Raw genomic sequence first — 17,789 nt, 5'->3', positions numbered from 1 at the left:
TATTTCGGACAACTCCAAGGAGTCAACAGACTCATCGAGGGAGGCCCTAACATCATGTCAAGAACAACTATTCGACATTCACACAGTATCTATCATACCTCACCTTGAACTCATTCACAGTCATAGCACCCACAACAGACTAGGGCAGCTTATTCCACTCATTCACCACTCTCCAAGTAAAAAAACCTAGCTCTAACACCCTTGCTAACCTCATTCTTGCCCAGCTTCCATGTATGGCCCCTAGTTCTCCCACCACCAGTCCTATTCTCAAAAATATCTTCTGAATTAATCTTATAGAAATCCTTCAGTAATTTGAATGTGTCCATCATATCACCCCTTTTCCACCTGTCAACCAATTTTTGCAACCCACAAATCTTCAACCTGTTCTCATAAAGTTCATTCCATACACCTGCTATCATCTTGGTCACTCGCCTCTGGATCCTCTCCACCTCCTCCCCATCAAGAAGAAACCCTGATGCCCATATCTGGGCACAGTAGTCTAGATGGGATCTTATCAAGGCTTGATACAGAGGAACTTGTTTGCCTCTGTTAAAGTATTTTTCAGCAACCAAGTGATTTGATGAGCTGATTTATCCACTTTTGCGATGTGCCCCTAAACTTCAATTCCCTATCCAGCAACACTCCCAAATCCCTGGCCTCATCAATATCCTGGAGTACAGTTCCACCAATGTGATATACTGCTGTTAATCTTTTCATCCCAAAATGCATAATCTTACACTTTTCCACATTAAATTGACATCCATTTTCCTTAGCCCAGTCCTCCAAACTATCCAAATCATCTTGCAAAATTTTGACATCCTGTGCACTCACTATTGCTCTACCCAACTTTGCATCATCAGCAAACAAGTGAACACTTCCTCTCAGATCCTTTCCTATATCGTTAATGAACAAATTCAAAAGTAGTGGTCCAAGAACAGAACCCTGCAGCACACCACTAGTCACAAGCCGTCTTTTAGACCCCACTCCTGCATAAACCACTCTCTGGTATCTCTCCTTCAACCACCCTCCTATCCATCTCACCAACCCTATATCTATCCCCCATCTGCTCCAGTTTACTGATTAGGGTTCCATGTGGTATCCTGTCAAAGGCCTTGTCAAGGTCCAGTAGTATCACTGTAAAACCATTACCCCTATCCAGTTCAGCTGTCACTGTGTTACAAAACGTGAACAAGTTACTGAGGCATGATCTACCCTTCACAAAACCATGTTGTCCCCCATACGGTATCCCATTTTCATCTATCCAATCCTGTATTTTTCTCTTGACTAATTTCTCCAAGACCTTGACAACGATTCCGATATGCTAATCGGTCGGTAATTTACAACAGCAGTCTTGGAACCTCCTTTATGCAGTGGAACTATTTTCCCCTCTTTCCACCCCTTCGGGTCTAACCCAGACCCGAGACTCAAATTAAACAAAATGGTCAAGGGCACTGACAATTCTTTAGCCGCTTCACATACGACATGAGCTGGTATACCATCCAATCCCACAGATGTATTGCCATTGAGTTTTTGTAATAGACTACTCACCTCCATTTCATTTCTGCAATGTCACCACCTGGATGATATATGCAAAGTGCTCGCTTAGTAATTCAACTATATCAACTGATTCGGTTACGTCCCTACCATCGGCATTCTTTAAAATCATTCTGCCATATACATTTTTTCTTTTTCTTGCAACATATCGAAAAAACTCTTTGGGATTCTCTTTAGCCTGCATGGATAATTTTCTTTCATAATCCGTTTTTGATTTTCTTACCACGCTTATCACCTTTCTGGCCTGTGCTTTATACTGTTCATGTGCCTGCTGGTAATCTTTCTCCTTAAATTCCCTCCATAGTGGTTTCTTTTTTTGCAGCTCAAGCTTAATTGTGTTATTCATCCATTTAACCCCTACTTGAGGTTAAATGGATAACCCCTACAGTCAGCCATTGCCTCATGCAAACACTTCCTAACCGCCTTCCATGCACTATCAACATCTAGCCCTTGCAGTTTTACATGCCATGGCGCTGAACCAATCAAACTCCTAAGCTTGTCGTACTTACCAGCCCAATAATTCCACATGTACCCTGTCTTAATTGTAAATTCCACACCTTTAGCCACCTCCCAAGTCAAGACCCTATGATCACTCTCACCAATTGGTGGCAACGTGGTCATGTTCGTTACAGCCAAATACTTAGATGCAATTACTAGTATAAATACTAAGCAGTACTTAAGGATCAAAGCTGTATAACTGAGAGGAGACCTCCACATAGCCTTTAAAGGAATGCAGAGAACCGACCAAGGCTTCTGACCTAATGTCCAATCCTCACCTTCTCGTGGTGCACCCTATTGGGTATCTACTTTGATACTGAACGAACGAGGATGGGCTGGCAATTTGGGATTTAGCCGACCAAATTGTATTATTATTGGTTAAACCAAAATAAAAATGATGGTACAACATAACAAAATTTCATTCTGGCTGGGGCGTCGCCCGGTTAAACAAGGCCCCCCCGTTGTTTTCGCCAGGGAACCAGGGCAAACAGCGAAAAGTCAGCTACTGGAACAAATCTGAAAACAAACCCCAACTCAACATCACCAGAGTTAAAGATCGGTACTATCAACGTAAGAAGCCTGAATGGCAAAGAAATGGAGCTAGCTGAGGAATTAGATAAGTACCAGATCGACATAATAGGGGTGACTGAAACAAATAAGACCAAAACTGGTGAGATCTTTCTGAGCAATAAATACAAAATGTTATATTCAGGCAATGACAATCAAGGAAAAGAAGGAGTAGCCATAGTATTCAACACAAAATACGAGGCTAATCTTCTTGAATGGCAGTCAGTCTCAAGTAGAGTAATGTTGGCAAATATGAGAATGGGGAACTGGACAATGAGACTTATTTGTGCCTATGGTCCCACAGAAGGTTCTACTAAGGTAGAAGTGAAGGAATTTTTTGACGCTTTAGAAAAAGCAACTGACACAATGAAAAAGGAAAAGTTGGTCCTTGTTGGGGATCTAAATAGCAGAGTAGGAAATGATTGTGAGACATACAAAAATATTTTGGGAAAATTTGGAGAAAAGAGCAAAGCTAATAATAATGGCAAATATCTGTTGGATTTCTGCTCAGGACATGGACTGGTTATTACTAACACCATGTTCCAACATAAAAATGTACACAAATTCACATGGAGAGAAGAAGCTAGGAATAAGAAAAGTCTCATTGACTATGTTATTGTTGATAGTGATATTTTCTCCCTGGTGCAGGACACCAGAGTGTACAGAGAATTTGAAATTGAAAGTGATCACTATTTAGTCTTGAGCAGGATAAAATTGAATTTCATATTGAAAAGAATAATATGTAAGAAAGTTTTAAAGCGAATAAAAATTTAGCAGCTCTCAGATGTCACCTGTAGACTAAAATACACAAAGATTATTGAAGAAAAAATGAAAGAGTTTGAAAACAAGAACCAAACCTTGGAGATTCAGTGGCAAGCCTTGAAGAAAACCCTGATTGATTCAGCCAGAGGCATGTGGTGAGGTTGTCTGCAAGGATAGAAAAATCACAACTCCATGGTGGACACAGGAAGTTAGAAGCAGTGAAGGAAAAGAAGAAAGCATATCAAAAGTTCCTGGCAAATAACTCAGCTTTTACTCTTACAGAATACAGAGACAAATGTAAAAAAGCTAAACAGTGTGTAAAACTAGCTAAACAAAAGTCATGGGAGGACTTTGGCAAGAATATAGAAAATAAATATCAAGAAGGTTGCAAAATATTCTGGAGGTTGTTGAAGAAGCTTAGAAATGGAGGAAAGAGTGCTGTAAAAGGAGTTAGAGATGATAAAGGTGACATGAAAACAGGAGAAAAAGATATCCTTGAAGTATGGAGTAATTACTTTGAAAAACTGCTAAATGAAACAAGCAGTGATGACAGCACAGTGATAAAAAATACTGACCAGGCATGCAGTCAGGAATACATATCCATACTTGAAGAGAAAAAGCCAACAAAGGCTTGAATTGTGGAAAGGCAGCAGGAGTAGATGATATTCGACCAGAAATGCTTAAGTATGATGGTATAAAAGTCTTACAGTGGCTGCACTGCATAGTTCAGAAAGTTTGGACAAAGGGACAAATTCCCGATGATTGGAGTAGAGCTCTCATAGTACCCATATATAAAAAGGGAAATAAAACTGAATGTGAGAATTACAGAGGTATTTCCCTACTGAGTGTTCCTGGCAAGATCTATGTAAGTATACTTGAGAAACGGTTGAGAAGAATTGTGGAAGAAAAGCTTGGTGAAGAACAAGCTGGATTCAGGCCAAATAGAGGCTGTCAGGATCGATTAGATCTTCACTTTACGACAAATAGTCGAGAAAGCATGGGAATATAACAAAGATTTGTGTTTAAGTTTTGTTGATTTCGAAAAGGCATATGACAAGGTGCCAAGAGAGAAGCTATTCAATATGCTGCAGTTATATGGTGTCAATGGGGCATTATATCAAGCAATACTTAGTCTTTATTTGAGTTGTAAGTCAGCAGTTAGAATTGAAGGAAGTACAGGAAGATGGTTTAATGTTAAATCTGGTGTGAGACAAGGATGTACATTATCCCCTCTGTTATTCATTATCTATATGGATCACATTATGAAGGAATGTGGTATTAAACCTGATATCAAAATTGGAGATGTTAATGTCAGCTCTCTGCTTTATGCAGATGATGTTATACTTCTAAATAAATCCGCTACAAGTCTGCAAGATTCTCTAACTAAATTGAATAGCTGTTGTAATAGATATGGTATGAAGGTCAGCAATAAAAAGACAAAGACAATGAAAATAGGCAGAATCATTGAAAATGTCAACTGTGTTGTGAATGGAGAACCTGTGGAACAAGTTAATCATTTCAGCTACTTAGGCACGATTTTTACTGATGATGGTAAATTAAATATAGAAATAGACAACAGAATCAGCAAAGCTGGTATGGTGGAAAGTCAATTGAATAAATTCATATGGAATAAGAGAGAAATTAGTCGGAACACTAAATTAGCTGTATACAAGACAGTGTTCAAACCAGTTTTAACTTATGAATCTGAGAGCTGAGTCAGAAGTAAAACACTTGACCAAAGACTAGAGACCGCAGATATGAAAGTCCTGAGAAAGATTAGAGGCGTGAACAGATGGCATCAATGGCAATATCATATTAAAAATGAGGATATTAGGAAAGAACTTGACATTGTCAGCATCCGGGAATGCGTTAGCAGAGCTCATCTCAGGTGGTATGGTCACTTAAATAGAATGGGAGAGGAAAGATTAGCAAAACAAGTGTTCTCTGCCAGGTTGGCAGGAAAACGACCCAGAGGAAGACCAAGATATAGGTGGATTGATACAGTACAAAGTGCCTTAGACGATAGAAATATAAGATCTGATAATGTTGGAGTCTTGACAAGTAACAGACTGATTTGGAGGAAAATTGTAGATAGGAAGGTAGTAATGATGTAATTTTTTCATGTAGTACTGATATCCTGTACACCCCTTGAGGGTACATGGCAGGAATTTGATGATGATGATACTAGGGGTCACTCTCTGACCCCTAGTATTTTCCATTACATGCTGTCGCAGATAGTTATCCCTTAATAATCGCATAAAATCCAGTTCCTTCCTCCCATGTGTCCTCTCCTCCTTCCAATCAATATTACCATAGTTGAAAACACCCATAATAATTACTCTCCTTCCACTCATTTCTTCTATTTGCTTATGCATACTATCTCCACCATCTATTCCATCACCTAGTCTATAGCAGCACCCAACTGTATATTTAGTTCTGCTAATCTCAATCTCATACCAAATAGCCTCAAATGTGCTCTTTTCTCTATCCTGCAGTTCCACTTCTATTCTCCTTGGCTGTAGCTCATCAGCTATCATCAATAACACTCCTCCCCCCCATTTTATTCTCCCTGTCACTCCTGAACACACCATACCCCTGACATTCAATCCCACTAGCTATATCATCTTCTGTCAGCCATGTTTCACTAATGCCAACCAAGGCCAAAAATTCTGCCTTCTTGTTCTTAATACTTCTGGCATTAGTATACATGAATTGTAGAAGTCCATTTGTCCCCTCCCTATTTTGATGCCTTATACTAACTATCCCATTCTGATTCGTAGTCTTTCGTACTCGCTTGGGCATATTACACACATTCATACACTCAACTGTCTCCCTAAAGTCTGCATATCTACTTCTTCCCCCCCCCCCCCTAATAACTCTAGTTTCCCTGATTCTGCACATACACTTCCACTACATTCAACAACACCTTTTCAAGTCTCCGTACACCAAATTCATTCAAAATGTAAACCATCCATCTTATATAAATCCTTTCGCCCATCGAACTCACTCCACACATCCACAAATTCCACACCACTCGTCCTGCATAATTCACTCATAAAGTCATTTGCAATTATGGCCCTCCTTCTATACTCTTCACTATCATATCGCGGCAACAGACTCACCATCCTAACTCTCACTCTTCTCTTTTGCTACCTCAAGCAATTCCTTCACATCCCCACTCATAGCCATTTTGTCTCCTTTCAAATCATTTGTACCTGCTACCACTATCAATTCTTTCACCCGCTGCTTTTGCATTCTAATTGACTCGCTTACATCCTTAACGTTCACACAAGGTTGGTACGATTTTGCATCATATGATTTGTACGGTTTCACACCAGGTTGGTACGATATCTTGTCATAGATTATCTTTTATATTTGCTACTGAAGAAAAATTAGTTTATACCCTATAAAAGTAATTTATGGTACTGCATATTGTTACTACATGTGGTGCCACTTGCTTCTGAGCTGACACACCCTCAACACTTGGATCTAGAAACTTTAAACTAATATAGGTTTATTGTATTGCAATTTTTGTATCTCTTTCACATGTCTATTATGTTACTCTTCTCATTTATCACTTGTAAAAGGGGAAAAAAAGCATTTAGTTTGATTTCGCTATGCTTATTCTGTATGCCAAGCTTTCCCTTTCCTCCAGTTGAAACAAAAATCTGCATCAGCTGTGATCTTGTAGCCTGGAGGGAAAAAAGTTCAGTATGGAAAAAAAAAAGAAAAAAAAAAACTTCATAGTTGGCAGTCAGTGTTTTTGGTATACAACACCAAGTTTACCAGATCAGCCAACATAATTGTATCATTCACTCATTCTGCTTTCTTGTACGTCATCATTATCATCAACTTCCTGCCATGTACCCTCAAGGAGTGTACAGGATATGATAGTACTACATAAAAAATTTACATCATCACTAACTTCCTATCTACAATTTCCCTCCAAATCAGTCTGTTACTTGTCAAGACTCCAACTTTATCAGATCTTATATTTCTATCATCTAACACACGTTGTACCATATCGATTCACCTATATCTTGGTCTTCCTCTGGGTCGTTTTCCTGCCAACCTGGCAGAGAACACTTGTTGTGTTCTCTGCAACTCTCTGCCAGGTTGCTGAGAAGGTCAAGTTTTTTTCTAATATCCTCGTTTTTAATATGATATTGCCATTGATGCCATCTGTTCATACCCCTAATCTCTCTCAGGACTGTCATATCTGCTGTCTCTAGTCTTTGGTCGTCAAGTGTTTTACTTCTAGCCCAGCTCTCAGATCCATAAATTAAAACTGGTTTGAACACTGTCTTGTATACAGCTAATTTAGTGTTCTGACTAATTTCTCTCTTATTCCATATGAATTTATTCAATCGACTTCCTACCATGTCAGCTTTCTTGATTCTGTTCTCTATTTCATTATTTAACTTACCATCTTCACTAAAATCGTGCCTAAGTAGCTAAAACGTTTTACTTGTTCTATAGGTTCTCCATTCACAATGCAGTCAATATCTTCAATGCTTCTGCCTATTTTCGTTGTCTTTGTCTTGTTAATGCTGACCATCATACCATATCTATTACAATAGTTATTCAATTTAGTAAGAGAATCTTGCAGACTTGTTGCAAGTTTATTTAGAAGTATAACATTATCTGCATAAAGCAAAGAGCTGAGATTAACATTTCCGATTTTGATATTTAATACTACTTTCTTTCATAATGTGATCCATATAGATAATGAATAAGAGAGGGGATAATGTACATCCTTGTTTGACACCAGATTTAACATCAAACCATCTTCCCGTACTTCCTTCAATTCTGACTGCTGACTTACAACTCAAATAAAGACCAAGTATTGCTTGATATAATGCCCCACCAACACCATACAGCTGCAGTGTTTTCAATAGCTTCTCTCTTGACACCTTGCCATATGCCTTTTCCAGATCTACAAAACTTTAATACACATCTTTGTTATATTCCCATGATTTTTCAACTATTTGTCATAAAGTGAAGATATGATCCTGACAGAATCTATTTGGCCTGAATCCAGCTTGTTTTTTCACAATTCTTCTTAACCGTTTCTCAAGTATACTTGCATAAATCTTAAAAGGAACACTCGGTAGGGAAATACCTCTGTAATTTTCACATTCAGTTTTATTTCCCTTTTTACGGAGGCTGTTCAATAAGTTATAAGACTATATTTATACAGAAAACAGATTACCTTAATGGTCATCATTTACATATTCTTTTTCGAAGTAACTACCGTGAGATGCGATGCATTTGTCCCATCGTTGCATCCACTTCTTAAACACATGTGAAAGTCTGTTTTTTGAGAGTTCTTTCAAAACCGCCTCCTCAGCTTTTACACATGCTTTGTTGCTTTCGAAATGGCGGCCTCTTAGTGGTTTCTTGAGCTGAGGAAACAGCCAGAAATTGCACAGTGTGAGATCAGGACTGTATGGAGGGTGTGGTAGGATATCTATGTTGTTCTTCTGCAAAACGTCCACTACACTACCAGCAATATGTGGCCTTGCATTATCGTGGTGCAATAAGAAGCCATTCTTCAGCAATGGACGCTTCCTTTTGACGTGCTGTACCATTGTCCGTTAAACATCCGCATAGTATGAACCATTTACAGTATTCCCGGGTTCTACAGTGTGTTGGTAAACAATACCTTCATAGTCAAAAAAACATTATGGTCATAACTATACCAGCCGATTTTACATTTTTTTGCTTTCTTGGGAGTAGGCGAAGACGGATGCTTCCATTCAATGCTTTGTTGTTTCATGTAGGGTTATGGTGATACAGCCAAGCTTCATCTGCTGTAATAATGCGTTTTAAGAAGTTGTTGCCTTCTTGTTCCAGTCTTTCTTTCCATTCTGTGCACACATCCACTCGATGCTGCATTTGCTCCGGTTTCAAGAGTTTGGGAATCCATCGGGCGCAAACACGTTTCAGTCCCAAATGAGTTAACACTTCCCACAGAAATATTCAGGACAACATGCAGCTGTCGTACTGTAATTCTGTGATCCTCCTTGATGATAATCGCTACTGTGTTGATCATTGTCTCTGTGATGGACGTTGAAGGTCTTCCCTCGCGTTCAAGATCTTCCACATTTTGCCTTCTTTCCTTAAAAGTTTTATGCCAGCGAAAAACACTTGCCCTCGACATTGCTTCATCGTGGAAAGCTTAGTGTATCATGTTAAAAGTGTCCAATGCCGATTTTTGCAAACGCACACAACATTTAATTGCATAACACTGTTCCAGGGACGCTTCCATTTCGATGACTGGTCGCGGCTCGTAGGCGCGGTGAAACAAGCTTGCGTTTAGTCACGTGACACTCTGGCACATCGGCATGTATATGCCATCTATCAACCTCTTTTGTTAATACAGACAGCAACATTTCTTTATTCCACAGAAATTAATATTGTGATGAGTGGTTTCGCGACAGTAAAATTAGTCTTATTACTTATTGAACAGCCCTCGTATATATGGGTACTATGAGAGCTCTACTCCAATCTTCAGGAATTTCTCCCTCTGTCCAGGCCTTTTGAACTATGCAGTGCAGCCACTGTAAGACTTTTATACCTCCATACTTCAGCATTTCTGGTCGATTATCATCTACTCCTGCTGCCTTTCCACATTTCAAGCCTTTGATGGCTTTTTCTACTTCAACTATGGATATGTATGCCTGACCGTATGCCTGTTGAATGTTTTTTAACACTGTGCTATAACTGCTTGTTTCATTTAGCAATTTTTCGAAGTAAATTGCTAAATGAAATTTAGCTCGCCACTCCATACTTCAAGGATATCTTTTTCTCCAGTTTTCATGTCACCTTTATCATTTCTAATTTTTTTCACAACACTCTTTCCTCCATTTTTCCAAGCTTCTTCAGCAATCTCCAGAATATCTTGCCACCTTCTTCATATTTATTTTCTATGTTCCTACCAAAGTTTTCCCATGATTTTTGTTTAGCTAGTTTTACACAGTGTGGACAGACTTATGTGTTCATCGTACATGTTGTTTATTTTTTAATGGTATATATTAGAACACAGAAAAATAAGTAAATAATTAATTTATTAACTTTTGCTGATATTTTGCTGGTGTTAAAACCAGCATCTTCAGAGCACAAAAACACAGTTTGTCACAATACGCGAGACTATGACAACATGGTGTAATCAACGGACTAGTTAAACAAAATTGCAGCAGCAACACAAAGACTAGAGTCCTGATTTTGGCGCCCTCTATCTGAAAAAAAAAATGCACCCTCACATAAGACTAGAGTACTAAACAGAGAAAAAAAACCGGTACTAGTTTTTTCTTAAGATGACTGTCTCCCAGATTTTAGTCAAATTTATACAGCCATATTTGTTGAGATTTGGAGTGTGTTTCAGGACTTCTGTTGCCTCTAAAAACAATCTCTCCGACTTGTAAGAGCTTCTGTGCAGTATTTTTGTGTTCTTCCAGTTGATCCTGTGTGCATGGGTATCCAGAGCATGGTCTGCTAGGCCTGACTTGCCATAGTGATAATGCCGGATGTATCTTTTGTGTTCACTGATGCGGATATTTGCAGTTCTTCCTGTTTGACCATAGTATTGATTACATGAGCAGGGTACTTCGTAGACTCCTGGATGTGATAAAGGGGGAATGCTGTCCTTGAATGAGCGGATAAGGGTTGCTAATTTGCCACATGGTCTGAATGTGGTGCATAGTTCAGCCCTTCCTGGATACACTTATATGTATCCAGGAAGGGCTGATGTCTTCCAAATGGTTCCTTATCATTTTCAGTTTTTAGAAAACCCACACATACAGGGAGATATTTACACAAACAATCGCACCATCACCCTTCTCAACAACATGGCATTTTAAAAACGCTAACCCACAGAGCGAGAGCAATCTGTTCCAATGACAATGATCTTGCTGCTGAACTGACTCACTTATGCCACACCTTCTTGGCCAATGGCTATAATCACCATATGATAAACAAAATATTAAATGCTCCTAAGAAACCCCTCCCACCATCCACCACAGAGAACTACAACAAAACAGTCACATACATTAAAGGCACATCCGAAAAGATTTCAAGAATTCTTAATAAACATGAACTACGCACCACATTCAGACCATGTGACAAATTAGCAACCCTTATCTGCTCATCCAAGGACAGCATTCCCCTTTTATCACATCCAGGAGTATACAAAGTAGACTCCTGGATGTGATAAAGGGGTAATGTAATCAAGCCTACTACGGTCAAACAAGAAGAACTGCAAACATCCGCATCAGCGAACACAAAAGATACATCTGGCATTATCACTATGGCAAGTCGGGCCTAGCAGACCATGCTCTGGATACCCCTGCACACAGGATCAACTGGAAGAACACAAAAGTACTGCACAGAAGCTCTTACAAGTTGGAGAGATTGTTTTTAGAGGCAACAGAAGCCCTGAAACACACTCCAAATCTCAACAAATATAGCTGTATAAATTTGCCTAAAATCTGGGAGACAGTCATCTTAAGAAAAAACTAGTATCGGTTTTTTTCTCTGTTTAGGACTCTAATTTTTTTTTTTCAGATAGAGGGCACCAAAATCAGGACTCTAGTCTTTGTGTTGCTGCTACAATTTTTGTTATTATTATTATTGTTGTTGTTCCGGGCAACTCCAAGGAGTCGATAGACTCATCGCGGGAGGCCCTAACATCATGTCAAGAACAACTATTCGACATTGACACAGTATCTATCATACCTTGCCTTGAACTCATTCACGGTCGTAGCACCCACAACAGACTTTGGAAGCTTATTCCACTCATTCACCACTCTCCAAGTAAAAAACCTAGCTCTAACTCCCTTGTCAACCACGCTCTTGCCCAGCTTCCATGCATGGCCCCTAGTCCTCCCACCACCAGTCATATTTTCAAAAATATCTTCTGGATCAATCTTATAGAAACCCATCAGTAATTTGAATGTCTCAATCATATCACCCCTCCTTCGCCTATCGTCCAATCTCTGCAACCCACAAATCTTCAACCTATTCTCATAAGGTTCATTCCACCGACCTATCATCTTGGTCACTTGTCTCTGGATCCTCTCCACTTGCTCCCCATCACGAAGAAACCCTGGTGCCCATAACTGGGCACAGTAGTCCAGATGGGATCTTATCAAGGCTTGATACAGAGGAACAATAACTTGTTTGTCTCTGCATGTTAAAGTATTTTTCAGAAGCCAGGTGATTTGATGAGCTGATTTAGTTACTTTTGCAATGTGCCCCCTAAACTTCAATTCCCTATCCACCAACACTCCCAAATCCCTGGCTTCATCAATCTCCTGGAGTATAGTTCCACCAATGCGATATACTGCTGCTATTCTTTTCACCCCAAAGTGCATAACCTTACACTTTGGCACATTAAATTGACATCCATTTTTCCTAGCCCAGTCCTCCAAACTATCCAAATCATCTAAAATTTTGACATCCTGTGCGCTCACAATTGCTCTACCCAACTTTGCATCATCAGCAAACAAGTGAACACTTCCTCTCAAATCCTTTCCTATATCATTGATGAACAAATTGAAAAGCAGTGGTCCAAGAACAGAGCCCTGCGGCACACCACTAGTCACAAGCCGTCTTTTAGACCCCACTCCTGCATAAACCACTCTCTGGTATCTCTCCTTCAACCACCCTCCTATCCATCTCACCAACCCTATATCTATCCCCATCTGCTCCAGTTTACTGATTAGGGTTCCATGTGGTATCCTGTCAAAGGCCTTGTCAAGGTCCAGTAGTATCACTGTAAAACCATTACCCCTATCCAGTTCAGCTGTCACTGTGTTATAAAACATGAGCAAGTTACTGAGGCACGCTCTACCCTTCACAAAACCATGTTGTCCCCCATACAATATCCCATTTTCATCTATCCAATCCTGTATTCTTTTCTTGACTAATTTCTCTAAGACCTTGACAATGATTCCTGATATGCTAATCGGTCGGTTATTTACAACAGCAGTCTTGGAACCACCTTTATGCAGTGGAACTATTTTCCCCTCTTTCCACCCCCTCGGGACTAACCCAGACCCGAGACTCAAAACTTGTTTAACTGAGACTTTTGTTTAACTAGTCCGTTGTTTACACCATGTTGTTATAGTCTCGTGTATTGTGACAAACTGTGTTTTTGTGCTCTGAAGATGCTGGTTATAACAACAGCAAAATATCAGCAATAAGTAGATAAATGAATTATTTACTTATTTTTCTGTGTTCTAATATATACCGTTAAAAAATAATCAACAGTTTTACATAGTGCTTAGCTGATTTATTTGACAGGAACTTTTGATATGCTTTCTTCTTTTCCTTCACTGCCTCTTTAACTTCTTGCATCCACCATGGAATTCTGATTTTGCTATTCTTGCAGAGAACCTCACCACATTCCTCTCTGGCTGAATCAATCGGGTTTCTTCAAGGCTTGCCACTGAATCTCCAAGATTTTGATTTTTGTTCTCAAACTCTTTTATTTTTTCTTCAATAATCTTTGTGCATTTTAGTCTACAGTTCACATCTGAGAGCTGCTCAACTTTTATTTGCTTTAAAACTTTCTTACATATTATTCTTTTCAAAATGAAATTCAATTTTATCCTGTTGAAGACTAAATAGTGATCACTTCCAATTTCAAATCCTCTGTACACTCTGGTGTCCTGCACCAGGGAGAAAACGTCACTATTGACAATAACAGGCTTTTCTTATTCCTTGCTTCTTCTCTCCATGTGAATTTGTGCACATTTTTATTTTGGTTTAAGCCAATAAGAATACAATTTGCTCGGCTAATTTCCAAATTGCTAGCCCATCCTTGTTCATTCAGTATCCAGGTAAATACCTAACTGGGTGCACCACGAGAAGGTGAGGATTGGACATTAGGTCAGAAGCCCTGGTCAGTTCTCCACATTCCTCACCTTCTCGTGGTGCATCCTGTTAGGTATTTACCTGGATACTGAAAGAACAAGGATGGGCTAGCAATTTGGAAATTAGCCGAGCAAATTGTATTCGAGAAACCTAATACCAGGAAAGTCAACTAGAGTGAATGATACTCAATTTTGATATTCGATATTGATGTTTAAAATACCCAAAATATAGATAAATATTTTCATTGACTACATGATTTAGAGGATCATAATTCCAGATAAAATTGGAGTTAAGTTTTCATAGACCCATTTATTAAATAGGTAAATAAAGCAATCTGAGAATTGCAGAGTAATTTTCATACTGAAACATTCCAAGCATGATTTATGTAAACAGACAAAAACTAGAGGAATAATAATTAACTTATTATTATTAGCTGATATTCCATCTTGATTATCCAGACATTTTCATAGACACAAGGATATGAGAAATACACATACATGCAGGCACAACAGCAAGAAGGTCAACACAGATTGAGTTCAAATGGCACAACTAGTCCTAACTGCAGCTTTCTGTGGATGTGTCTAAGGGATCTCAATTGTTCTGCTGACAGTCTCTCTCTCATTTTTGATAGAGTGAAGAAGATTCTAAACTTAGTCTTTCAGATTTATATTTACCTCTTGGTAATAGATTTGTTGACTATTTCTGTTAAATATCTGTTTTTGACAACCCCTTAAACAGAGATTATCAAAAGACATAAAGAATTTGTGTTGGTTGGAACAAATAATTGGTAAAAACAATATGTAAGAGTTGGTGAGTGAGGCAAAACAATCAAGGTTGAGTCTATTGCCACAGTAATAAAGGAGTGAACTGGAGAGAAGAGGTGTGATTACAAATGTCAGCCATGGCTGGTCAAGTGCTTAGCATATCCAGCCAATAGGCTGCAGGTTCAAATCATGCTATGGCATGGATGTTTGTAATTGTTTAATTTAGGTGGGATATGAATTTCATTGCCTAGTGTGAGACCACTGTCTCTCTTATTGGAGTCTTGAAGTGGCTTGAAAAAGCTTCATGTTTGGTCTCTAGAGCAGAGTTTCTGGACCATGTAAAAATAAATTGAAAATACAAAAAATGTAAAATTGATAAAAATAAATAAAATCCTTAGTCAAACTATAGTACATATGTACTATAGGTTTGCATACAACCTTATGTGGGTGGGAGCCAGATTAAACAAAATTCAGTAGACTTTGTACAAAGAAGAAATGGTGTGCATTATGTTGTGATGGGAAGGGGGGGGGGGTGACTTTGATGAGCAATCTGGATTTGTACTTGAAAGATGGATTTCACTCAAATGGTTCTGAAGTCACTTGCTTGGAGAAATTATTGTTCAGTGAATAGTTATGGAAACTAGATATGTTTAGGTTGTTGCGTGAAAGTGTGAATGAGGGCATTGAATTAAGTGGTAGAAATTCTGAATATAATAACTGTGTGTGAGTGAAAGAGAGAGAGAATGATTGATAGCTTGTTAGGGATGAACTTAAGAAATGCAGAACTAGTTTTTGTCAAGAAGTAAAAATGTAAATTGTGAAGATAGAAGAGGGATATGGTTTAAGATTTATGTTTAAAGCGTTTTCTGAGCATTTATCAGCCCAATAGTCAACTGTCATGTTATACGCTAACACCAAAAACATTAGGAATAAAGGCAAGGAGTTCTTAGCATCGATGGTAGTGAGAAATTACAGGCATTAGTGACACCTGACTGAGAAAATTTGTGACAGAAATAGACTGATGGGCTCAGTTTATTCAGAGAAGACAGATAAAATAAGAGTAGCAAAGTACTTTTGATGATTGTGAGGGAATTAAATCCAATCAGAGTAGAAATCTTTAATGGCAATGGTTAGTATCAGTAATACAGGAAATTGGTGTAAGACTGTTTGGTGTTAAGATAAAGACTAACAGGACACACAACTGGATGATGCTACAGATAATCTAAAGAGGCCTGTGAACTGCATAGGCAGATAAATCTTATTGATGCAATGAAGACAATTGTTATGAATTTCAACAATGGGAATATACACTATCTACCAATCATTGTCTGGACACTTTAGCAATTTACAATTGATACCAGCAGGTGAACCCTAATATCGGGTATGTCTACCTTTTGGCTTTGATCACCTCCTACATCCTTTCAGGGAGGCTTTCCACCAATGCGTGGCAGATATCAGGTGAAATTTGTCTCCATTCCTCCATCAACGCACCTGAGTTCAGTGACTGATCAAAGACGTGCTGCTCTGGACCTCAATCACCGCTCTAATTTATCCCACAGTGGTGTTCGATGGGGGGTTGAGATCAGGATTCTGTGCAGGCCAGGGAAGTTGTGTAATACCCATCTCTTCATAGCATTCCATAACAGCTGCAGCTTGTGGCATAGGCATTATTGTCTTGATAGTAACTTGGGTCTGTTCCATAAAAACTCGACAGTGTAGGGAGTACCTGATTATCCAGAATATCAAGGTACTGAGCTTCCTTCATGGAACCATGGACAATGATCAGTAGTCCCACTCCAAACCAGCTGCATGCATCTCACACCATTACTCCTCCACCACCAAACTTTACTGTGGGTACAACACGTTGTTGTAACAAGCATTCACCAGGCTGCCTTCACACCCACACCCTACCATCAGACTGGAAACAGGTGAGCCTTGATTCATCACTCCAGAGTACCGTTTTCCACTGGTTATTTGTCCAGTTCACATGCTCTTTGCACCAGGCCAGGCAAGCTGCCTTGTTTGTTGTTTTGATGTTCGGCTTGTGTACCACTGCTGTTCCATGGAATGCCAGTAAATGGAGTTCTTTTCGTTCAGTATTATTGCTCACCATGGTGTTACTGACACTCTGGAATTCATCACAGATGGTCAGTGCCAATTATAGTTGGTTTTTGCGTGGCACCTGTTTTAACACCCTGCTGTCCCTGTTATTTAATTTTTGGTGGCTGCCCTGGTGTTTTCCTGCACTAGTGATACCAGAACGTCCCGAATTGTTGATCACATTGCCAATCATTGATTTTGGAATGCTCCATTTGAGCAGAAATGGCATGGATGGACATGCTACCAATGTGACAGAACACAATGACAGCTCTCTCGAAGTTGCTGAGTTTACGTCATGTTGCCATACCACCTGTATTCAACTGCTACAATGAAATGCTGCTTCCTACTATTTGTACATGGTTTTTATTTTATTAACAAACCTGGAATGTTCCATAACTTCAAATAACAGGGGTCCATAAAATTGTTGGTAAATAGTGTAGACTGGGGGGGGGCATATAAGATGGGGTTCGAATTTATAGAATTTCTTAGAGATAACTCCATGGAGCAGTGTGTGGTGGAAATTACTCATGGATACAAGAATATTCAATCTAGTAATAGAATCTTGTCTATAAATGAGTTGAACTAAAGTTTTATTTTAATGAAAAGAGTACAAATTTTTGTCTGGATTTGCAATATAAATAAATTTTTATAAATAAAATAAAATTG

The 17,789-nt window shown here is 38.9% G+C and overlaps 1 protein-coding gene across 1 annotated transcript in view; it reads left to right on the top strand.

Annotated features, from left to right (window-relative positions):
- LOC150109383 (uncharacterized) overlaps positions 1–17,789 on the top strand; it is a 139,943-nt gene that overhangs the window by 55,909 nt on the left and 66,245 nt on the right. The window lies entirely within an intron of this gene.

The sequence above is a fragment of the Typopeltis vanoorti genome, chromosome 2 (assembly GCF_054136105.1).
Source record: "Typopeltis vanoorti isolate ZY-2024b chromosome 2, IOZ_Tvanoo_1.0, whole genome shotgun sequence".
Taxonomy (NCBI): domain Eukaryota; kingdom Metazoa; phylum Arthropoda; class Arachnida; order Uropygi; family Thelyphonidae; genus Typopeltis; species Typopeltis vanoorti.
Note: the sequence above shows the minus strand (reverse complement) of the source record. Positions and strands in the feature narration are given on the sequence as shown.